A 22,578-nucleotide genomic window follows, 5' to 3' on the forward strand; every position below is an offset into this window, starting at 1 on the left:
TTATTAAGCATCCAGAATATGAAAATCAATAATTTTAGAAAAGAAAAAAGTAGTAAATGTGGAGTTGAGTCTCTGAAGTCACAAGTGAAATATTTTAATATGATGATTCAAACCAAGATCAAAAGAAAAAAGCAAAATTTCTAATGATAAAAGAATATTTCCAACAATAAAAACATTTAAAAATCAATTCTTTTTTGACATTAAAGTAAAATTGATTGTATTTGGGAAGATATAAAATATCAAATATGATTCAACAATAATCAAAAAACCTAAAAAAAAAACAATTTATATGAAATAAATTGAAAAAGCTTTCAGGGACCTAACTCTCACTAAATGGTATCTAACAAGATAATTCAATCAATTCTATTTTCTTGTAAAGAACAAATAATTTAAACAGTACTATAATTGATTCCAGAGCAAATAAGAAATGTAAAAATCTTCTAGATTTATTTGAAAGGCTGCTATAACTACTTTGTAAAAACTTAAATGCATTCATTCATTCCAACAGTATTATTTTGAGTCCAAATATGTACCCCAAACTGAGAGGAATGAAAACAAGTAAACAAGCAATAAAACATGATGATTACTGTAGTAAGATCAACAATGCCAGCCAGAATTAATGTAACAGAAGAGAGAATGGATAATAATGATTAGATTTCTGAAATTCAAGAACACAGAACAGGTAGGACTTGGCAATTGATAGAGATCGGTGATGGAAGGAGGAGAGTCAAGGTTTATTCCACATCAATGAACCTCTAAACCAAGTATTTTTGTTCTGTTTTTGTTTTATTTGAGCCCCAGTTTCACTCCTGATTTTAGAGGATAATTTGAAAGTTTCTTCGAAACATGTTCATTTGTTTACTACCTACAAAGTTAAGCAAATGCACATTAACTTGCCAATATGTTACCTGGATGTATGTATAGTAGCCATCATACCTGGACTATATACCTCACTACCGAAAACTCTGCATACAATTCATGGCTCTCTACTACCTATTGATGCCCTTGTAGGCATGCAGTTTCTAGATGCCATGTTAAAAACCCTCCATGATTACCACTGTCCAGTCTTAGACAAATGTTATTTAACACACACCAGCCCCAGATGAGAAGATCAATGGGGAAGAGGCCATACAGCCCTCTCCCATGTCAAAAGTGAGATTATTTTATTCCACTAAATGAGTCAACCCACTTTGATTTTCAGCTCTTGGGAGTACTGTCATCTGAAATTATTCTCCACCCACACTTGATTTCTTAACATTTCTTCAACTTAGTCCATCTTCCCTCTTTCCCAACTAACTTCTGCTAATCAATTTTCCCCAGCAAGATTTTGTAACCAATATCTAAATTAAGTAGTGTTCCTATAAGCTGTCATAGTATCATGCTTTATCCAATCAGTCACCACACTATTTTATTACTTTTATCACTTAATCAACTATAAACTTTTAGAGGGCAGACATATTCTCTGCTTATATCATTGTAGTTTCCCTAGAACAGTACTTGGTACAGAGTATTCAATAAATATTTGTGGATTAAATTAGTGAACAGAAGTCCTTGGGAATTCACACTAATAAGCTGATCATTCAATGCATTTTGCATACAGTTTACTCATGTTCCCTACCTTATCATTCTCCTACCTCTCCCTCAATGCACACTTAAGGCCTACCATAATACCACAAGATAGGCTCCTACATTTATGCTCTAGGAAATGAAGATCTGGAAGACCATGAAAACTGAACTAGATAAAGACTCCTACCAAAAGATTCAACCACATTAACACTTTACCAACCTAGGAACCTATGCCTCCTCTCTTGTTAGTGGTGGCTTAGGAATTGGAGGATCTAGAAATATAGGACACCTGTGTCTTAGCAGAGTCCTTATCTACTTTGATAGCAATTTGATGAAGGGCTGGGAACAGATCTACCATGTACCCAGGTCTCCTAAAACTCCTTGTATAGGGACTGTTTCATCCTCCTCTGAATCATTGGCACAGCTTATTTCATGAATGGGTGTTCAGGAGATGTCTTTTATCTGAAATAGGTCTCCATCTAATCTTACATGAGAAAAGCCTGGAGACATTGCTCTCTGTTGCTGCCATCTCCCCAGATGTGAAAAGATCTCTGTTGTCAGATACTTTCTTTCATGTTCAGTCTTGATTGGCAGTTCTCCCCATCTTCCCTCAGGGGTGAATCAACATTAACTTTGGGTTTAGTTCCTTGTTTATAGTACAGGCTGTAATCTATTTATGTGTGAGTAAATCTCTAGCACAAAATACATGCAGGTTCTAAAATCATACGTACCCACCCTGGGTACTTAGTACAATCCTTCCAACAGAAAATCTGCCTTCACAAACCTCCTGTCACTCCAACCAAGAAGTCAGGTTTCAGGGTATAGTTGTAGTTAAAAATCTGGATTCTGGAATCTATTCCTTGACATCCCCCTTCCTTTGTGCTCCAAAAAAGACACTGGAAATCAATTTCCACATCTATGAAAAAGGAATAACTTGGAAATGCTTCTTTTAAAGAAGAGTTCTAAGGAATACATGGGGTAACAACTATAAACATACTATGGAGAATATAAGTCTTTCCCAATGACTCTCCAGAATAGTCCTTCAGATCATGCTGAGTTGTAAGTCCAGGCAGACTTCCACAGGGCAAAATATGAATTTCATTCATTCATTAAAAATCATATGTTTCAAATTCTTTATTCAGTAAATACTTACTGAGTGCCTTTAATGTACTAGAAACTTTACAGGTGGTGGGAATACAATGACAAACAAAGCAGATGCTGACCTGATCCTTAGTTACCTAATGGAGGAGATAGACAGAAAATAACTAATTATGCAATAATCACTTTATTAAAGTTGTAATAAGTGCTAAAGAAAAAGTATGTTGTGCAATGGAATACTAATCTAGAAAGCAGGATTAAAGAAGGAATATCTGAGGAGGGAATTTTACCTGAAGACAGAGTAGGAAGTAGCCAAGCAGGGAAAGTAAAGCACTCAGTATGGGCAGAAAGGATGAGAAGAAGTTTGGGGCATTTGAGAAAGAAACTGAACTAGGAAAGTATGGTGGGAGTGCTGTCTTCTTTCCCTAATGTAGTTACCAGTCAACTCTGTGGGGTCATTTTTCTCCAAATTCTCCAAAATGCAGAATCCAAGAAAAACAGAGGTGGGCTGCATCTTAGGAAATAACTAGACTTCAGATGTCCTAAAATTAGCAATAGGAAGTAAGTCTAGTCTTAGCTCTCTTCTCCTCCTGCTCGTCATCTCCACGTAGTGAGAAACACTTAAGCCCAAGAAAATCTTTGTTTTTCTAAAAATTTAGATTTTCTTTCTCCCATCTCCCTTCTGCTTATTCATTACACATGTGTAGGACCCCAAAATTTCAAATTAATAGGGGTTACAACTTTCTTTTTATATCTTTCTGCATTGTAAAATTTCACTATATCAAGTTTACATAAAGTTCTTCTTCAGCAGCATTTCCCTCTTATTGTTTGATCTTCAAACAGAAGAGGAGAATAAATTTGTCTTGGATCTGCTTGGTCTCCATTCCATAAACAATAGGATTTAGAGCAGGAGGGATGGCCACATAGAGGTTGGCAAATAGGACGAGCAAGTGTCGAGGGACACTGTGCCCAAAGCGATGAGTGAGGATGGAGAAAAAAGCGGGTGTGTAAAACATGAGGATAACACAGACATGGGAGCAACAGGTACCCAGTGCCTTTTGGCAGGCACCCTGGGATGAGAGTTGAAAGACAGCATGGAGGATGAAGGTGTAGGAAACAGCAATATATATCACATCTGAGATGACTGCCATGAGAGGTACAGGAAATCCATACCAGATGTTGACAGAGATGTCAGCTGAGGAAAGCCGAGCAACAGCTATATGCTGACAGTATGTGTGTGGAATAATGCGTGTTCTGCAGAAGGGCAACCGTTTCAGCAGGAAAACATCTGGAAGAATGACAGAGAAGCTTCTCACAACAAGGCTCACCACAAGCTTGACGATCTCCTGCGGAGCCAGGAAGGTGGTGTATCTCAAGGGGAAGCAGATGGCTACGTAGCGATCAAATGCCATGGGCAATAGGATGGCTGAATCCACAACAAAGCTGAAGTGGAGGAAGAACATCTGACTGAGACATCCAGGAAAGGTTATTTCCTGGGAGGCAAGCAAGAAGTTATTGAGATGTTTGGACACTGTGGTAGTGGACAAGATGAGGTCATTCGTGGCCAGCATAGAGAGGAAATAAAACATGGGTTCATGGAGGCTATGCTCAACTGCATGAGGTACAGGAGGAGGCAATTTCCCACCATAGCCACAACATAGATGAAACAGAGGGAAACCCAATCCAGATGTGGAACTTCTCCAGGCCAGGTATCCCAACAAGGATAAAGGAGCTGGGGTTATAACAGTTCAATTTTACATGGCCTCTTCAGTCTGGGATCCACTGGTTCTTGAGCCCTGAGGACAACAAAAATGTCAGAACAGATTGTAAAAACAAATTCCACTCTGGTGCTGAAGGCAGTTGGGGACTGCAAGTGTTACATTCAGATTTCCTACATTAGAAGTATCTCCTATCCCCTCAAGGAACTGGCATGTATAGAATTGACTAGTTATTGGCCCCACGTCATTTCTTTTTATATTTGCTACTGAACCAAATGGAATTGTAATTTTTGCAAATCAGAGGAGCTGACAATAAGCAATTTCATATTAAACCTAAATAGATGTGTTCCATTAAGGCAGATTTATTTAGGATTGGCCAAGGTTCAAAAGGAAAAAAAAAAAAATGAACTATCATATGGAGAAGGAGTGGCGGGAAGAGGAGGTGGAGGAGGAGGAGAAGGAGGAAAAGGAGAAGGGAGAGAAGTAGAGCTAGGGAGGGAGAGAATGAATGATAAAAATAGCAAATGAGATGAACTGTGAGGAAAGGGAATGATTGACTTTCATACAATTATGTTTTAGATAATGGGTTTAATACAATACACAAAAGAGTTTGGATAAAGGTGGGAATAAAACAACGAAGGAAAAGAAAGGGCAGATTCTAGTTCTGTGGTGGCACAAGAAGTTTTGTTACACAGGATTGAAATATGGTTCAGAATAGGGTGCATGCTTACTGGGATGTGACTATAAGAGACAGCATCTACCAGAAACAACAGATGGGCGGTGAGCAACATGGCGCTGACACAGGCAGAGAACAGTGAGCTGAGATGACCTGTGACCTCAGGGGCACTGCCCTACATCCCGGGGAATCTGTTACCTAAGCAGGGGAGAGGCAAGTCCCCATCAGTAAGTCTGGCTGTGCCTTCCTACCAGATATCAGTAAGTGTCATTTGGCAAAGGAGAAGTCAAACTGAGAAAAATTCTCATTTTCTGGAGATGAAATAAGGAACAATGAAGAAGGTCTTTGCCCTAATGTTTTCATTTTGGTCTGCCGGTGCTTGGACCTCATCTGTGGGAATCTTCAGCTTTGCACTAAATAGAGCCTGACTTTGGAGGTGGATTTGCATGGAAAGTGCCCCATGAGTTCTAATTCACTTAGTATCATCTATTTTATGAAGTACTTTTGGAAAGAGAAGGAAAAGGAATCAAGCACACCGAAACCAGGGAGCATAGCATGAGAGACCCAGCAGAAAATGGCCCATCCTTAGATCAGTTTTGGAGAGATGTGGTTCTTCTCTTCTCTGACAAATATAAAATGACTTTCAAGGAGCTTTTAAGGAAATTAAGTGGATTTTGTAAGGAAGTCATATCAGCCCTATTTTATCCCATTTGGCAGGAGTAGGATTAGTCTTATGAACAAAGAAGGGCTTGTGACATCTCTGCCAGGACCCTAGTCAAAACTTTACATAACATGCTTCTCTCATTTAGGGGACAGTTTTGTCATGGATAGAATCCTTAATTAGTCAAGGTGAACACATTACATCTGCCTTTGGAGAAATGTAACTAGCCTTCCATATGAACGAATGTTCTAAGTTACATCCCAAGGTCCGGTGCAGGCTGAACTCCGACAGGCACGAGAAATCAAGCTTCTAAGAATAATGTATAGCAACAGAGAGTCTTCATGATGTCCTCTGTAAAACAATGGCCACATTACTTCCTGTGACCTGAAAAACAGGTAGACTGATTTAAAAAAAAAATTAGAACTCCAAAATCTCTCTATAATTTAGGCTAGATTGCAGCTCAGTCTCTTGGCGCACAGATTCACTGCCTCCTGTCAGGGACCCCTTTTCCTCAGGGTTACAGGGGGTATGTTTAACAGGAAGGAAGATTACCACTAATCAGTAAGACTGCCAAGAGAGGTCAAAAGGAAATATCCAAACCAAGGTCTGCTACTTCAGTCAAAACCTACTCTGACCTCATTTTATATATCCAAAGAGCCCTTCTTTCATCTTAAGTCAGCTGGTGTGCCAGTTAAATTAATAGTGTCTCACCAGGGTGTGTCTCCTTATTTTAGAATCACTGGTGCGAGCAGGACCCCTTCCTCTCGAGTTCATGTCCTTCAGGGCACAGCCCCTACTTGGACCCTGAGTAAACCCAAGGCTAGGCTAATGGATAAAATTGTAGAGCCAGTGTAGAGTTTTGCTCCTCCCTAAGTGACTGCAGCTTTCAACTAACCAGCATCGTCTTCTGGTCTCTTGTTTTTCAGGATTAGTGGGAAGTCTCTATTTAGAAGGAAGCAAGAAAACTTGCTAGGAAAGATTCCAGTTAAGAGGTGAATTGAAAACATTTATGTGTTTCTATATATACCCAGGAGCTAGTGTAGGGGTTATCTGGGCCCATGCATTTCCCAGTCCTAGACAAGGGATGAAATCAACCATATTAACTCCTTTTCCCTTGAGATGGAGTGTGCTTGGGGATTCTAGAAGGCTGTGGACATCAGATCCCCAGGAGATTCAGACCTAAACAAGTCGGACGTAGTCAGCTGAGACAGAATTCTTGCAGGCCTAAGAACTTTCCTGTGCTTGCTGGAGTCTTTATTTAGTGTATTTATATAACCTTGAACTAACACTTAAATACTTAAATTAAAATTTTCTATAGATTTTTTTTATGTGTGCTTTTTTTTTTAATTTTGAGATAAATTCAAAGTTACATGAATAGTTGCAAAAACAATACTAGCCCCATACACAGAATTCCATTATACCCTGACCCCCCTCCCCCGATAGCTCAATCCACCAAATTTAACATGCTGTCACATCGCTATTTCTTTCCCTCCCTCCCTCCCTCCCTCCCTATCATCCATCATATATTTCTCTGTCTTCTGAACATATGAAAGTTAGCTGCACACATCCTTGAACATACACTATAATTCACGTATGTACTTCCCATGAACAAGAACATTCTTTTATATAATTCCATTAAGCACAGCTAAGTATAAGAGATTCAACAATGATACAATGCTTACATTCTATATTTCCTTTTCCTTATGTCTCAACTGTGCCCCTTCAGGCCACCTGTCCTCCACCCTCCAATCCCATCCAAGTTCATCCTTAGCATTCAATTGTCATCTAATTAGACTATCTGTTTTTTTTTTTTTTTTTTCTTTTTTCAATTGTGGAAACATATATACAGCCTAAATCTTCCCATTCCACCCCCTCCCTAGACTTCCATTAGTGGGATTAATCACATTTAGAATGATGTTATGCTCTTTCCCACCATCCATTACTAGAAATTTCCCTTCACCTCAAACAGCAACCCTACACTCCTTTCTTAACTCCCCATTGTCCCTTCCCCCATTTCTCTTAACCTAAACTCTACTTTTCATCTCTATGGTTATATTCTCTGATAAATTCTTTGTGTTTTCTGTGGGGCTTAAAATTAACCTCTTAAATCCCTATCAGAGAGGCGGGGCAAGATGGTGGACTGGTGAGCTGTATGTTTTAGTTACTCCTCCAGGAGAGTAGGTAGAAAGCCAGGAACTGCGTGGACTGGACACCACAGAGCAATCTGACTTTGGGCATACTTCATACAACAATCATGAAAATGTCAAACTGCTGAGATCAGCAAAATCTGTAAGTTTTTGCACCCAGGGGACCCGAGCCCCTCCCTGCCAGGCTCAGTCCCGTGGGAGGAGGGGCTGTCAGCTCAGGGAAGGAGAAGGGAAAACTGCAGTGGCAGCCCTTATCGGAAACACATTCTACTGATCCAAACTCCAACCATAGATAGACTGAGACCAGACACCAGAGAATCTGAGAGCAGCCAGCCCAGCAGAGGAGACAGGTATAGAAAAAAAAACAACACGAAAAACTCCAAAATAAAAGCGGAGGATTTTTGGAGTTCTGGTGAACATAGAAAGGGGAAGGGCGGAGCTCAGGCCATGAGGCGCATATGCAAATCCCGAAGAAAAGCTGATCTCTCTGCCCTGTGGACCTTTCCTTAATGGCCCTGGTTGCTTTGTCTCTTAGCATTTCAATAACCTATTAGATCTCTGAGGAGGGCCCTTTTTTTTTTTAATCCTTTTTTCTTTTTCTAAAACAATTACTCTAAGAAGCCCAATACAGAAAGCTTCAAAGACTTGCAATTTGGGCACGTCAAGTCAAAAGCAGAACTAAGAGATCTCTGAGACAAAAGGCAATAATCCAGTGGCTGAGAAAATTCACTAAACACCACAACTTCCCAAGAAAAGGGGGGTGTCCGCTCACAGCCACCATCCTGGTGGACAGGAAACACTCCTGCCCATTGCCAGCCCCATAGCCCAGAGCTGCCCCAGACAACCCAGTGTGACGGAAGTGCTTCAAATAACAGGCACACACCACAAAACTGGGCGTGGACATTAGCCTTCCCTGCAACCTCAGCTGATTGTCCCAGAGTTGGGAAGGTGGAGCAGTGTGAATTAACAAAGCCCCATTTAGCCATCATTTCAACAGACTGGGAGCCTCCCTACAAAGCCCAGCAGCCCAGAACTGACCTGGGGGGATGGCACTTACCTGTGACATAGCACAGTCATCCCTCAACAGAGGACCTGGGGTGCACAGCCTGGAAGAGGGGCCCACTTGCAAGTCTCAGGAGCTATACGCCAATACCAACGACTTGTGGGTCAGTGGCAGAGACAAACTAAGGCAGGACTGAACTGAAGGATTAGACGATTGCAGAAGCTTTAAAACTCTAGGATCACCAGGGAGATTTGATTGTTAGGGCGAACCCCCCTCCCTGACTGCCCAGAAACATGCCCCATATACAGGGCAAGCAACACCAACTACACACGCAAGCTTGGTACACCAATTGGACCCCACAAGACTCACTCCCCCACTCACCAAAAAGGTTAAGCAGGGGAGAACTGGCTTGGGGAGAACAGGTGGCTCGTGGATGCCACCTGCTGGTTAGTTAGAGAAAGTGTACTCCACGAAGCAGTAGATCTGATAAATTAGAGATAAGGACTTCAATTGGTCTACAAATCCTAAAAGAACCCTATCAAGTTCAGCAAATGCCAAGAGGCCAAAAACAACAGAAAATTATAAAGCATATGAAAAAACCAGACGATATGGATAACCCAAGCCCAAGCACCCAAATCAAAAGATCAGAAGAGACACAGCACCTAGAGCAGCTACTCAAAGAACTAAAGATGAACAATGAGACCATAGTACAGGATACAAAGGAAATCAAGAAGACTCTAGAAGAGGATAAAGAAGACATTGCAAGACTAAATAAAAAAATGGATGATCTTATGGAAATTAAAGAAACTGTTGACCAAATTAAAAAGATTCTGGACACTCATAGTACAACACTAGAGAAAGTTGAACAATGAATCAGTGACCTGGAAAATGACAGAACGGAAAATGAAAGCATAAAAGAAAGAGTGGGGAAAAAAAATGAAAAAATCGAAATGGACATCAGGGATATGATAGATAATATGAAACGTCCAAATATAAGACTCATTGGTGTCCCAGAAGGGGAAGAAAAGGGTAAAGGTCTAGGAAGAGTATTCAAAGAAATTGTTGGGGAAAACTTCACAAATCTTCTAAACAACATAAATACACAAATCATAAATGCTCAGCGAACTCCAAATAGAATAAATCCAAATAAACCCACTCCGAGACATATACTGATCACACTGTCAAACACAGAAGAGAAGGAGCAAGTTCTGAAAGCAGCAAGAGAAAAGCAATTCACCACATACAAAGGAAACAGCATAAAGCTAAGTAGTGACTACTCAGCAGCCACCATGGAGGCAAGAAGGCAGTGGCACGATTTATTTAAAATTCTGAGTGAGAAAAATTTCCAGCCAAGAATACTTTATCCAGCAAAGCTCTCCTTCAAATTTGAGGGAGAGCTTAAATTTTTCACAGACAAACAAATGCTGAGAGAATTTTTGCTAACAAGAGACCTGCCCTACTAGAGATACTACAGGGAGCCCTACAGACAGAGAAACAAAGACAGGACAGAGAGACTTGGAGAAAGGTTCAGTACTAAAGAGATTCGGTATGGGTACAATAAAGGATATTAATAGAGAGAGGGAAAAATATGACAAACATAAACCAAAGGATAAGATGGCTGATTCAAGAAATGCCTTCACGGTTATAACGTTGAATGTAAATGGATTAAACTCCCCAATTAAAAGATATAGATTCGCAGAATGGATCAAAAATAATGAACCATCAATATGATGCATACAAGAGACTCATCTTAGGCACAGGGACACAAAGAAACTCAAAGTGAAAGGATGGAAAAAAATATTTCATGCAAGCTACAGCCAAAAGAAAGCAGGTGTAGCAATATTAATCTCAGATAAAATAGACTTCAAATGCAGGGATGTTTAGAGAGACAAAGAAGGCCACTACATACTAATAAAAGGGGCAATTCAGCAAGAAGAAATAACAATCGTAAATGTCTATGCACCCAATCAAGGCGCCACAGAATACATGAGAGAAACAGTGGCAAAACTAAAGGAAGCAATTGATGTTTCCACAATAATTGTGGGAGACTTCAACACATCACTCTCTCCTATAGATAGATCAACCAGACAGAAGACCGATAAGGAAATTGAAAACCTAAACAATCTGATAAATGAATTAGATTTAACAGACATATACAGGACATTACATCCCAAATCACCAGGATACACATACTTTTCTAGTGCTCACGGAACTTTCTCCAGAATAGATCATATGCTGGGACATAAAACAAGCCTCAATAAATTTAAAAAGATTGAAATTATTCAAGGCACATTCTCTGACCACAAAGGAATACAATTAGAAGTCAATAACCATCAGAGACTTAGAAAATTCACAAATACCTGGAGGTTAAACAACACACTCCTAAACAATCAGTGGGTTAAAGAAGAAATAGCAAGAGAAATTGCTAAATATATAGAGACGAATGAAAATGAGAACACAACATACCAAAACCTATGGGATGCAGCAAAAGCAGTGCTAAGGGGGAAATTTATAGCACTAAACGCATATATTAAAAAGGAAGAAAGAGCCAAAATCAAAGAACTAATGGATCAACTGAAGAAGCTAGAAAATGAACAGCAAACCAATCCTAAACCAAGTAGAAGAAAAGAAATAACAAGGATTAAAGCAGAAATAAATGACATAGAGAACAAAAAAACAATAGAGAGGATAAATATCACCAAAAGTTGGTTCTTTGAGAAGATCAACAAGATTGACAAGCCCCTAGCTAGACTGACAAAATCAAAAAGAGAGAAGACCCATATAAACAAAATAATGAATGAAAAAGGTGACATAACTGCAGATCCTGAAGAAATTAAAAAAATTATAAGAGGATATTATGAACAACTGTATGGCAACAAACTGGAAAATGTAGCAGAAATGGACAATTTCCTGGAAACATATGAACAACCTAGACTGACCAGAGAAGAAATAGAAGACCTCAACCAACCCATCACAAGCAAAGAGATCCAATCAGTCATCAAAAATCTTCCCACAAATAAATGCCCAGGGCCAGATGGCTTCACAGGGGAATTCTACCAAACTTTCCAGAAAGAACTGACACCAATCTTACTCAAACTCTTTCAAAACATTGAAGAAAATGGAACACTACCTAACTCATTTTATGAAGCTAACATCAATCTAATACCAAAACCAAGCAAAGATGCTACAAAAAAGGAAAACTACCGGCCAATCTCCCTAATGAATATAGATGCAAAAATCCTCAACAAAATACTTGCAAATCGAATCCAAAGACACATTAAAAAAATCATACACCATGACCAAGTGGGGTTCATTCCAGGCATGCAAGAATGGTTCAACATAAGAAAATCAATGTATTACAACACATTAACAAGTCAAAAGGGAAAAATCAATTGATCATATCAATAGATGCTGAAAAAGCATTTGACAAAATCCAACATCCCTTTTTGATAAAAACACTTCAAAAGGTAGGAATTGAAGGAAACTTCCTCAACATGATAAAGAGCATATATGAAAAACCCACAGCCAGCATAGTACTCAATGGTGAGAGACTGAAAGCCTTCCCTCTAAGATCAGGAACAAGACAAGGATGCCCGCTGTCACCACTGTTATTCAACATTGTGCTGGAAGTGCTAGCCAGGGCAATCCGGCAAGACAAAGAAATAAAAGGCATCCAAATTGGAAAAGAAGAGGTAAAACTGTCATTGTTTGCGGATGATATGATCTTATATCTAGAAAACGCTGAGAAATCGACGATACAGCTACTAGAGCTAATAAACAAATTTAGCAAACTAGCGGGATACAAGATTAATGCACATAAGTCAGTCATGTTTCTATATGCTAGAAATGAACAAACTGAAGAGACACTCAAGAAAAAGATACCATTTTCAATAGCAACTAAAAAAATCAAGTACCTAGGAATAAACTTAACCAAAGATGCAAAAGACCTATACAAAGAAAACTACATAACTCTACTAAAAGAAATAAAAGGGGACCTTAAAAGATGGAAAAATATTCCATGTTCATGGATAGGAAGGCTAAATGTCATTAAGATGTCAATTCCAGCCAAACTCATCTACAGATTCAATGCAATCCCAATCAAAATTCCAACAACCTACTTTGCAGACTTGGAAAAGCTAGTTATCAAATTTATTTGGAAAGGGAAGATGCCTTGAATTGCTAAAGACACTCTAAAAAAGAAAAACGAAGTGGGAGGACTTACACTCCCTGACTTTGAAGCTTATTATAAAGCCACAGTTGCCAAAACAGCATGGTACTGGCACAAAGATAGACATATAGATCAATGGAATCGAATTGAGAATTCAGAGATAGACCCTCAGATCTATAGCCGACTGATCTTTGATAAGGCCCCCAAAGTCACTGAACTGAGTCATAATGGTCTTTTCAACAAATGGGGCTCGGAGAGTTGGATATCCATATCCAAAAGAATGAAAGAGGACCCCTACTTCACCCCCTACACAAAAATTAACTCAAAATGGACGAAAGATCTCAATATAAAAGAAAGTACCATAAAACTCCTAGAAGATAATGTAGGAAAACATCTTCAAGACCTTGTATTAGGCGGCCACTTCCTAGACTTTACACCCAAAGCACAAGCAACAAAAGAGAAAATAGATAAATGGGAACTCCTCAAGCTTAGAAGTTTCTGCACCTCAAAGGAATTTCTCAAAAAGGTAAAGAGGCAGCCAACTCAATGGGAAAAAATTTTTGGAAACCATGTATCTGACAAAAGACTGATATCTTGCATATACAAAGAAATCCTACAACTCAATGACAATAGTACAGACACCCCAATTATAAAATGGGCAAAAGATATGAAAAGACAGTTCTCTGAAGAGGAAATACAAATGGCCAAGAAACACGTGAAAAAATGTTCAGCTTCACTAGCTATTAGAGAGATGCAAATTAAGACCACAATGAGATACCATCTAACACCGGTTAGAATGGCTGCCATTAAACAAACAGGAAACTACAAATGCTGGAGGGGATGTGGAGAAATTGGAACTCTTATTCATTGTTGGTGGGACTGTATAATGGTTCAGCCACTCTGTAAGTCAGTCTGGCAGTTCCTTAGAAAACTAGATATAGAGTTACCATTCGATCCAGCGATTGCACTTCTCGGTATATACCCGGAAGATCGGAAAGTAGTGACACGGACAGATATCTGCACGCCAATGTTCATAGCAGCATTATTCACAATTGCCAAGAGATGGAAACAACCCAAATGTCCTTCAACAGATGAGTGGATAAATAAAATGTGGTATATACACACGATGGAATACTATGCGGCAGTAAGAAGGAACGATCTCGTGAAACATATGACAACATGGATGAACCTTGAAGACATAATGCTGAGCGAAATAAGCCAGGCACAAAAAGAGAAATATTATATGCTACCACTGATGTGAACTTTGAAAAATGTAAAACAAATGGTTTATAATGTAGAATGTAGGGGAACTAGCAGTAGAGAGCAATTAAGGAAGGGGGAACAATAATCCAAGAAGAACAGATAAGCTATTTAACGTTCTGGGGATGCCCAGAAATGACTATGGTCTGTTAATTTCTGATGGATATAGTAGGAACAAGTTCACAGAAATGTTGCTATATTATGTAACTTTCTTGGGGTAAAGTAGGAACATGTTGGAATTTAAGCAGTTATCTTAGGTTAGTTGTCTTTTTCTTACTCCCTTGTTATGGTCTCTTTGAAATGTTCTTTTATTGTATGTTTGTTTTCTTTTTAACTTTTTTTTTCATACAGTTGATTTAAGAAAGAAGGGAAAAAAAATAAAAAAAAAAAAATCCCTATCAATCTTGTTTTTCTTTGATACCACCTTCCCTTCAATAGGGCACATAAACTATGTTCCTATACTCCTTCATTCCCCCACCTTTATATAGTCATCTAAAATTATATATTTTACATTGAGTTCAAAACCACTGATTTGTCCTTAGAGTTTTTATATTTTTTATCATGTAGGAAGTAAATAGTGGAGTTATACTTCAAAAATTATTGACTTCTATTTGTATTCCATTGTGTTTGGAAAATGTCCTTTGAGTATATTCAAATTTTTTTTTTTTTAATTTCTTGAGGCTTGTTCTATGTTCCAGTTTACAGTCCTCTCCGGAGAAAGATCTGTGATCACTAGAGAAAAATGAGTGTCCTGGTGTCTTGGGATGCAAAGTACTACATATGTCTGTTAAAATTCTCTATATCTCTTTCTCCTTTCTTTGTCTCTCTGTTGGTAGGGCTTCCTTTAGAATCTGAAGTAGGACAGGTCTTTTATTGGCAAAGTCTCTCAGCATTTGTTTGTGAAAAATTTAAGCTCTCCCTCAAATTTGAAAGAGAATTTTGCTGGATAAAGTATTCTTGGCTGGAAATTTTTCTCTCTCAGAATTTTAAATACATCAGGCCACTGCCTTCTCGCCTCCATAGTGGCCACTGAGTAGTCACTACTTAGTCTTATATTGTTTCCTTTATATGTGGTGAATTGCTTTTCTCTTGCTGCTTTCAGAACTTGCTCCTTCTCTTCATTATTTGAGAGTCTGATCAGAATGTGTCTTGGGGTGGGTTTATTTGGATTTATTCTATTTGGAGTTCACTGGACATTTATGCTTTGTGTGTTTATATTGTGTAGAAGGTTGGGGAGGTTTTCTCCAACAATTTCTTTGAATACTCTTTCTAGACCTTTACCCTTCTCTTCCCCTTCCGGGACACCAATGAGTCTTAAGTTTGGATGTTTTATTTTATCTATTGTATCCCTGAGATCCATTGCGATTTTTTCAATTTTTTTCTCCATTCTTTCTTTTGTTCTTTCATTTTCTGTTCTGTGGATTTCTAGGACACTGAGATGTTGTTCAGCTTCCTCTAGTCTTGTATTGTGAATATCCAGGGTCTTTTTAATTTGGCCAACAGTTTCTTTTATTTCCATAAGATCTTCTATTTTTTTATTTACTCTTTATGCTCTTCTAGGGTCTTCTTTATGTCACTTATATCCTGGGCCATGGTCTTCTTGATGTCCTTTAAATCCTTTGCCATGTTTTCATTCTTTGATTGTAGTTCTTTAATTAATTTTGCGAGGTATAGAATTTCTTCAGAAATCTTGATTTGTGTGTTTGGAGCTGGATTCTCCATATTGTCTGGTTTTATCATATGCGTTAAGATTTTCTGTTGTTTTTGGCCTCTTGGAATTTGTTTTGCTTCATAGGGTACTTTCAAGTTGTATTAAAAAAAAAAAAAAAAGAGGGGGATATCGATCTAATTTTTCAGAGACACAGTTTGGTGATGTACTCTTTCTCTTACTAACCAGCAGATGGCATCTGTTGAATCTTTAATTTGTTAGAATTGCAGCTTGGTGACATACACTTTCTCTAACTAACCTGCAGATGGCGTCCGTGAGTCACTTATTCCCCTCAAGTCAGTTCTCCCCAACTTTGTAGTATGTGGGGATCTGATTCTTTTGGGGTCCAATTGGTGCACTTAATTTGGGTGTGTTGTCAGTGCTGTCTGCCCTCAATGAGGGGCGTGTGCCTGAGTGGTTAGGGAGGAAGGGCAGGTTTAATAATCAAACTGGAGAATTAAGGTGGTTCTCTGCCGCTGACACAAAAGTCTTTGGTATTGGCGTAGGTTCCCTGGGATTTCCGAGCGGTTCCCCCCTCCCTGCTGTGCTTTTCCAGAACCTCTGTTGAGGGGCAGAGGGCCATGACACGTCACAAGTGAGCGCCGGCCTCCAGGGAAGCCCTGGGCCGCCGGGCTGTGTAGGGGCATTCCAAGCCCACTTCAAAGATGGTTGAATGGGACACGTTAACTTCCTCCTTTCTGCACAGCTCCGCTCTCCCAGCTCCGGAACAATCAGCCATGGGTGTATTCAAGGCCACTGTCCACGGCCGATATTGTGTCGTGTGAGTGATGCTGTGGGGAAGACTCCCTGTCAGGCTGGGTTTCTCCTCTGGACTCTACGTGGTGCGCTCGCCCCGGGCAAGAGCAGCCCCGCCCGCTGGGAGACCACTGCAAGCCGCGTGTCCCCCCTTTGCTTCTCTGGACCCAAGACAATCAGCAGTGGGTGTGGGAAGTGGTATCCTCCACCCCAGACACCGAGGCATTAGCCCAGACAACTCCGTCTTATCTGCAGCTGTTCCCGGGCTTCTTTTATATATATATATATATATATATATATATATATATATATATATATATATATATATAATTTTTTTTAAAGTCCAGCCCACCGTTTCCCCCCAATGCAGCGTGGCCGAGGGATTCAGCCTACTCACTCACTCGTTTCAGAATGCAGACTCCTGGTTTTGCAAAAAGCACCTTCCCTGTGGCTTTAGCAGAACTTGTCCAGCTGGTGCTACTTCGGAAGTGGTGTTCTGGGTCCTTTCTGGTTTTTTATCTAGTGTTTTGCACGGAGATGTTTTTTCTTTGTCTCACCTAGTCACCATCTTAGGTTCCTCCCCCTCTGTAGTTTTTAATAAATCTTTATATTGGAAGTGTAAGTCCTCCAACATTTTCTTCAAAAATGTCTTATCTATTCTTGGCACTTTGTTTGGTCATGAAAGTTTTAGAATCATCTTTTCAATTTGTACTCTCACAAACAGTGTTGGGGTTTGACTGTGGTTGCAATGAATCTATATATAAATATGGTGTTACTTGATGCTTTTATAATATGGTATCTTCATTCTAGAAATATAAATATGACATAGACCTCCATTAATGTAGTCTTCTTTGATTTTCCTCAATAATGGGTTGAGATGTCCATATATTCTATGGGTACTTAAAAAAATGTACAAATACCCCTTTTGTCGGAGGCAGAATGTATTAGTTTTCTACAGCTGCTGTAACAAATTACCATAAACTTTCTCACTTAAAACAATACAAATTTAATATCTGGAATGTCTCTCTGTGGTTTGAAAGTCCACCTGAGGTAAAATCATGGTGTCATCAACTGTTATCCTTTCTGAAGGCTTTGGGAAAGAATTAATTCCCTTGCTTTTCCTAGAGATCCCCCTTCTTCCCTCTTCAAAGCCAGCAGTGTTACATCTCTCTGCCTTTCTTTTATTGTCTCATCTCCCTGATTGTTCTCTTCTGCCTCCCTCTTCTACTTTTAAAGAATCTTGTGATTATAGGGATGATTCGGGATAGTTGCTGTGTCTTAAAGTCAAATGGTTAGCAACCCTAATTCCATCTGCAACCTTGATTCACCTTTGCCATGTAATCTACCTCTTTCACAAGTTCTGGGAATTATGACAAGGCCATCTTTGGGGTGAACCTTATTTTGCCAACCAGACAGAGTGTCAAACTTTGTAAATTATGACTTTCAAATTCACTGCACTTGACTAATTTTAATCTGCTAGATATATCAGTAATAATAGATGCATTTAAAAATCTCACTTAAATTATTTTGCTTTTTTTTTTTTGCCTTGCTTCTTAGTTCCTTTTTGTCTTTGTTGTTTTATTACTTTTTCCTTGCTTTATATGTATCTGTGTGTGTGTGTGTCTCTCTGTGTGTGTTGTGATGTGCATGCACATCATCTGTTTTCCTGTGCCTGCTGTGGGAGATTCCTTCTAACTACTCTCTTTCTTTTTCACATTCTTCCTTTGCTTATCCTTCCAGTTACCTTGACCTATTCTCCTAGAGACTGAATTCTGAACAAAAGTTTAATGCAATGTTTTAGGATTCTGTTCCATTTCATTAATATTGTTATGTCCAATCTCTGAGATAGAGAGAAGATTGATTCAGTTAGTAAGAGTTACTAGGTGTAGGAAGTGTCTATATCCTCTATATCTCTGGGCAAGCAACTTTCTATAAACTTCAATTCAGAGAATTGTTTTGATAGCAGATTTTGGTATAGGTACGTGTGTTTGCATGTGTGTCTGTGTGGTATGCACATCTGTATTTAGTTTATATTTTTGATCAGGGATCCTCTCCCCTATTCCTGACTTTAAGCAGTGACCTTGGATTTTTTATCTCTATATTAGAGAACTTTTTAAAATTCTCTTATGTTGTGAAAGCTAAATTTCTTTCTAAGCTACCCCTTCTCTTTTCTAGATCTGCAAAGTAGAAGATCTCTGGATTTGTAGACCTTCTGAACCATATTCCTTCTTATTGTTTTATCCTTTTCTGACTCATATCCTTCTGCCTTCTGGGATATCTTTTCTCTTACATCCTTCCAGTTACCTTGACCTATTCTCCTAGAGACTCAATTCTGAACAAAAGTTTAATGCAATGTTTTGTGATTCTGGTCCATTTCATTAATATTGTTATGTCCAATCTCTTACATTAGCTTCCATAATCCCAACTTTCTACTGCTATTTCCTCAGTTACTCTTGAGCTGCTTAAATCTCTCCTTTGAGAAAAATGTCAAATCAGTATAAAATTCTGAGATCTTAGCATGTAGACATGAATGGGGGACAGATGTTGGCTGGAAACAGCGCGAAATTGAGAGAAAGGCTCATTCTCTTAGTTACATCTTTCCATTATATCATATTAGGACTATTGTTCTGATGACTGCCAAATATAATGGCTTAACTGGTTGATTTTTTGCACTTGAATTGGATGTCCTTGAGATCAAGGACCTTTTTCCACTGTTCTAGCTGTAACCCCATCTCCTAGAACAGTGCATGATATGCAGTAATAAAGCCGGACCCATGGTGGTTACCAAACACTGCACTGATGAGTAAGAAACAAAGCTAGATCCTTATTAACTCTCTCTAGGTGAACAGAAATTTTTTTATTTGCTCTCTTCTCCTTGCCTTCAAACTGTCATTGCTCACCAAGCGTCAAGCTTCCAGGGCACAGATATGGTTTCCTGTGAAGAAGTTTTCATCTTCTAATACATCTCTGCACCGGACCCTTCCGATTCATCACACTTGTATCCTCAGAGAAAACCACAAACAATATTCACCCTAGAGAGAATTACATGTAGTTATCATTTAGAAATTATTTCACCTGTGATTTAATTTATTCCTCATATAAATACCTTGAAATAAGTGAGACTATTCCTGAAGTAGAGACATTTTAAATGACTTCTCAAGATCAAACATCTTGCAGAGGTAGAGCCGGATCTGAACCCCCGTTCTATGTCTTAGAGTACTCTTCCATGTATAGGAGCTTTTACAAAATGACAAATGCAGTAAAGGCTGGACAAGCCAGGCACAGACCCAGTGCTTTGAAAGCACAGAAAGGGAGAGATCCATTACAACTGGCAGTTCTGAGATGGCCAGAAGGCAGTGGAATGACACTTTTTAAATGCTGGAAGAAAATATTTGTGTGTGTGTATATATTCAGCCATTCTGGTGTACAAATAGATGTAAAAATCAATGAATCATTATAGAAAGTCCAGAAAGTACTCCATAAATATATTGTCCATTGATTTCTTTCTTAAACTTTTTATTTGAAATAATTTCAAACTTCAGGAGAGTTGCAAAATATTTAAACCTCATACAAAGAACTCCAACATACCCACCCCACCCCGTCAATTTTGACTTTCTATCACATTTGTCATATCATTCTTGATTCACTGCTCACCCTGTTCCTGAAATATTTTAACTGTTTTCAGTAGTTTCTGCCAGTTCCTTCTTGTTCAAAGTTTCTGTGGAGGAGGCTGTGCCCTGGAGAGTCTCACGCTGCCTTCTTGATCAGGGCAGAGTCTGATTTTTTGCTTACTTACTTATTTATTTAAAAAGTTGTGGGTTTACAGAACAGTCATGAATAAAAGACAGGATTCCCATATACCACCCCACCACCAATACCTTGCACTGATGTGCAATATTTTTTACAATTGTTGACTGTGCATTTCTATAATTGTACTATTAACTATAGCCCATGAATTAAATTAGGGTTCACTGTGTAGTGTAGTTCAATGGATTTAAAAAAAAAATTATTCTGTTACCATATACACAATCTAACATTTCCCCCTTTTAATCACGTTCAGATAAATATTCCAGTGCTGTTACTTAGGTTCACAATGTTGTGTTACATCACCACTATCCATTACCAAAACATTTCCATCATTCCAGATAGGAACCCTGTGCATTCCCTATCCCCACCCCATCCCCTGGTAACCTACATTCTAGATTCTGAGTCTGTGAGTTTGCTTATTTAAATTGTTTCAAAGCAATGAGATCACAGAATATTTGTCCTTTTGTCTGGATTACTTCACTCAACAGGATGTCTTCAGGGTTCCTCCATGTTGCTGCATGTGTCAGGACTTCATTCCTTTTTATGGCTGAATAAAATTCCATTGAATGTATATACCACGTTTTGTTTATCCATTCATTGGTTGGTGGACACTTGTGTTGCTTCTATCTCTTAGCATTTGTCAGTGATGCGGCTGTGAACATCAGTGTGCAAATATCTGTTCTACTCCCTGCTTCCAGTTACTTTGGGTATATGCCTAGTAGTGGGATTGCTGGGTCATACCGTAGCTCTGTACTTACATTTCTGGGGACCTTCCACACTGTCTTCCACAGCGGCTGCACTATTCTACATTCACACCAGCAATGAATGAGTGTTCCAATTTCTCTGCATCCTTACCATCACTTGTTATTTTCTATTTTTTTAAATAGTAGCCATTCTAATGGGTGTGAAATGGTACCTCATTGTGGTTTTGATTTGCCTTTTCCAGATGTCTAATGATGTTGAGCATCTTTTCATGTGCTTTTTGGCCTGGTCAATATATTTTTATCAAAGGCAATTCAATGGAGAAAGGAGAATCTTCTATATAAATCATGCTGAGAAATCTAGATATCAGTGTGGAGTAAAAAACATCAAACTTTACCTCATGCAAAAGATACAGTTTAACTTGAAATGGATCTAACTCCTAAACATGGGCTCTAAGGCAAAATAACACAACTAGAAGAAAACATAAGTTAAAAAGCTTTGTGCTATTGGGGTAAGCAAAGACTTCTTAGGTCAAAAAAAAGAAGTACCTATGCTCATTTTGGCAGTACATTTACTAAAATGAGAATGATACAGAGATGATTATTATGGGCCCTGCACAAGGGTGACACTAAAATTTGTGAAGTGTTCCATGTACTTTTGTATTATTTTATCAGCTTCTCTGTAAGTATGAAATTATTTCAAAATTATGAATTTTTCATAAAAAATGATAAACTGGAATTAATAAAATTTAATACTGCTCTTTCTCAAAGCTACTGTTAAGAAATCCAATAGACAAGCCAAAAATTGGCAGAAAGTACATATAAAGGACTTTTAAAATTCATTAAAAGACAGCCCACATAGGCTAGAAGACGATGACGGCACAGAGAGGAGTGGAGGCTACTTTGTCTCCCTGGAACAACTAATAAATAACCAGGAACAACCAGTAAATAATCAGGAATAACTGCAGAGGGAAAAAAGTGACTGTCCACTCATCATAGACCAACCTGAATTGGGAGGAATGTCCAAGATCACAGCATAAAATCTGTAAGTAAAAACTGTGGATCCAAGCTGGGAGGCCCCTCCCCCCATGGCCTGAACTACAAAGCATCACGTGAGGTGTGTGATGCAGACATACAATGGAATACCAAACGGTGGCAAGAAGAAATGAAGTTGTGAGGTGTGCACCTAGGTGAATGGACCTTGAGGAAAGTATGTTGAGTGAAAAAAGCCAGAACTGAAAAGACAAACATTATAACGTCTCAGTAATGTGAACTAACTACGATGTGCAAACTCTGAGAATTGAATCTG

The 22,578-nt window shown here is 38.8% G+C and overlaps 1 non-coding gene and 1 pseudogene across 1 annotated transcript; one reads left to right on the forward strand and one right to left on the reverse strand.

Moving 5' to 3' along the window:
- Positions 1-3,485: 3,485 nt before the first annotated feature.
- On the reverse strand, positions 3,486-17,329 carry LOC119537040 (annotated as a pseudogene).
- Positions 17,330-21,820: 4,491 nt separating this feature from the next.
- On the forward strand, positions 21,821-21,927 carry LOC119538882. The gene has a single exon (XR_005217670.1). It is a non-coding gene; the product is annotated as a U6 spliceosomal RNA (small nuclear RNA).
- Positions 21,928-22,578: the final 651 nt, after the last annotated feature.

This window comes from Choloepus didactylus, chromosome 6, assembly GCF_015220235.1.
Source record: "Choloepus didactylus isolate mChoDid1 chromosome 6, mChoDid1.pri, whole genome shotgun sequence".
Lineage (NCBI taxonomy): Eukaryota > Metazoa > Chordata > Mammalia > Pilosa > Megalonychidae > Choloepus > Choloepus didactylus.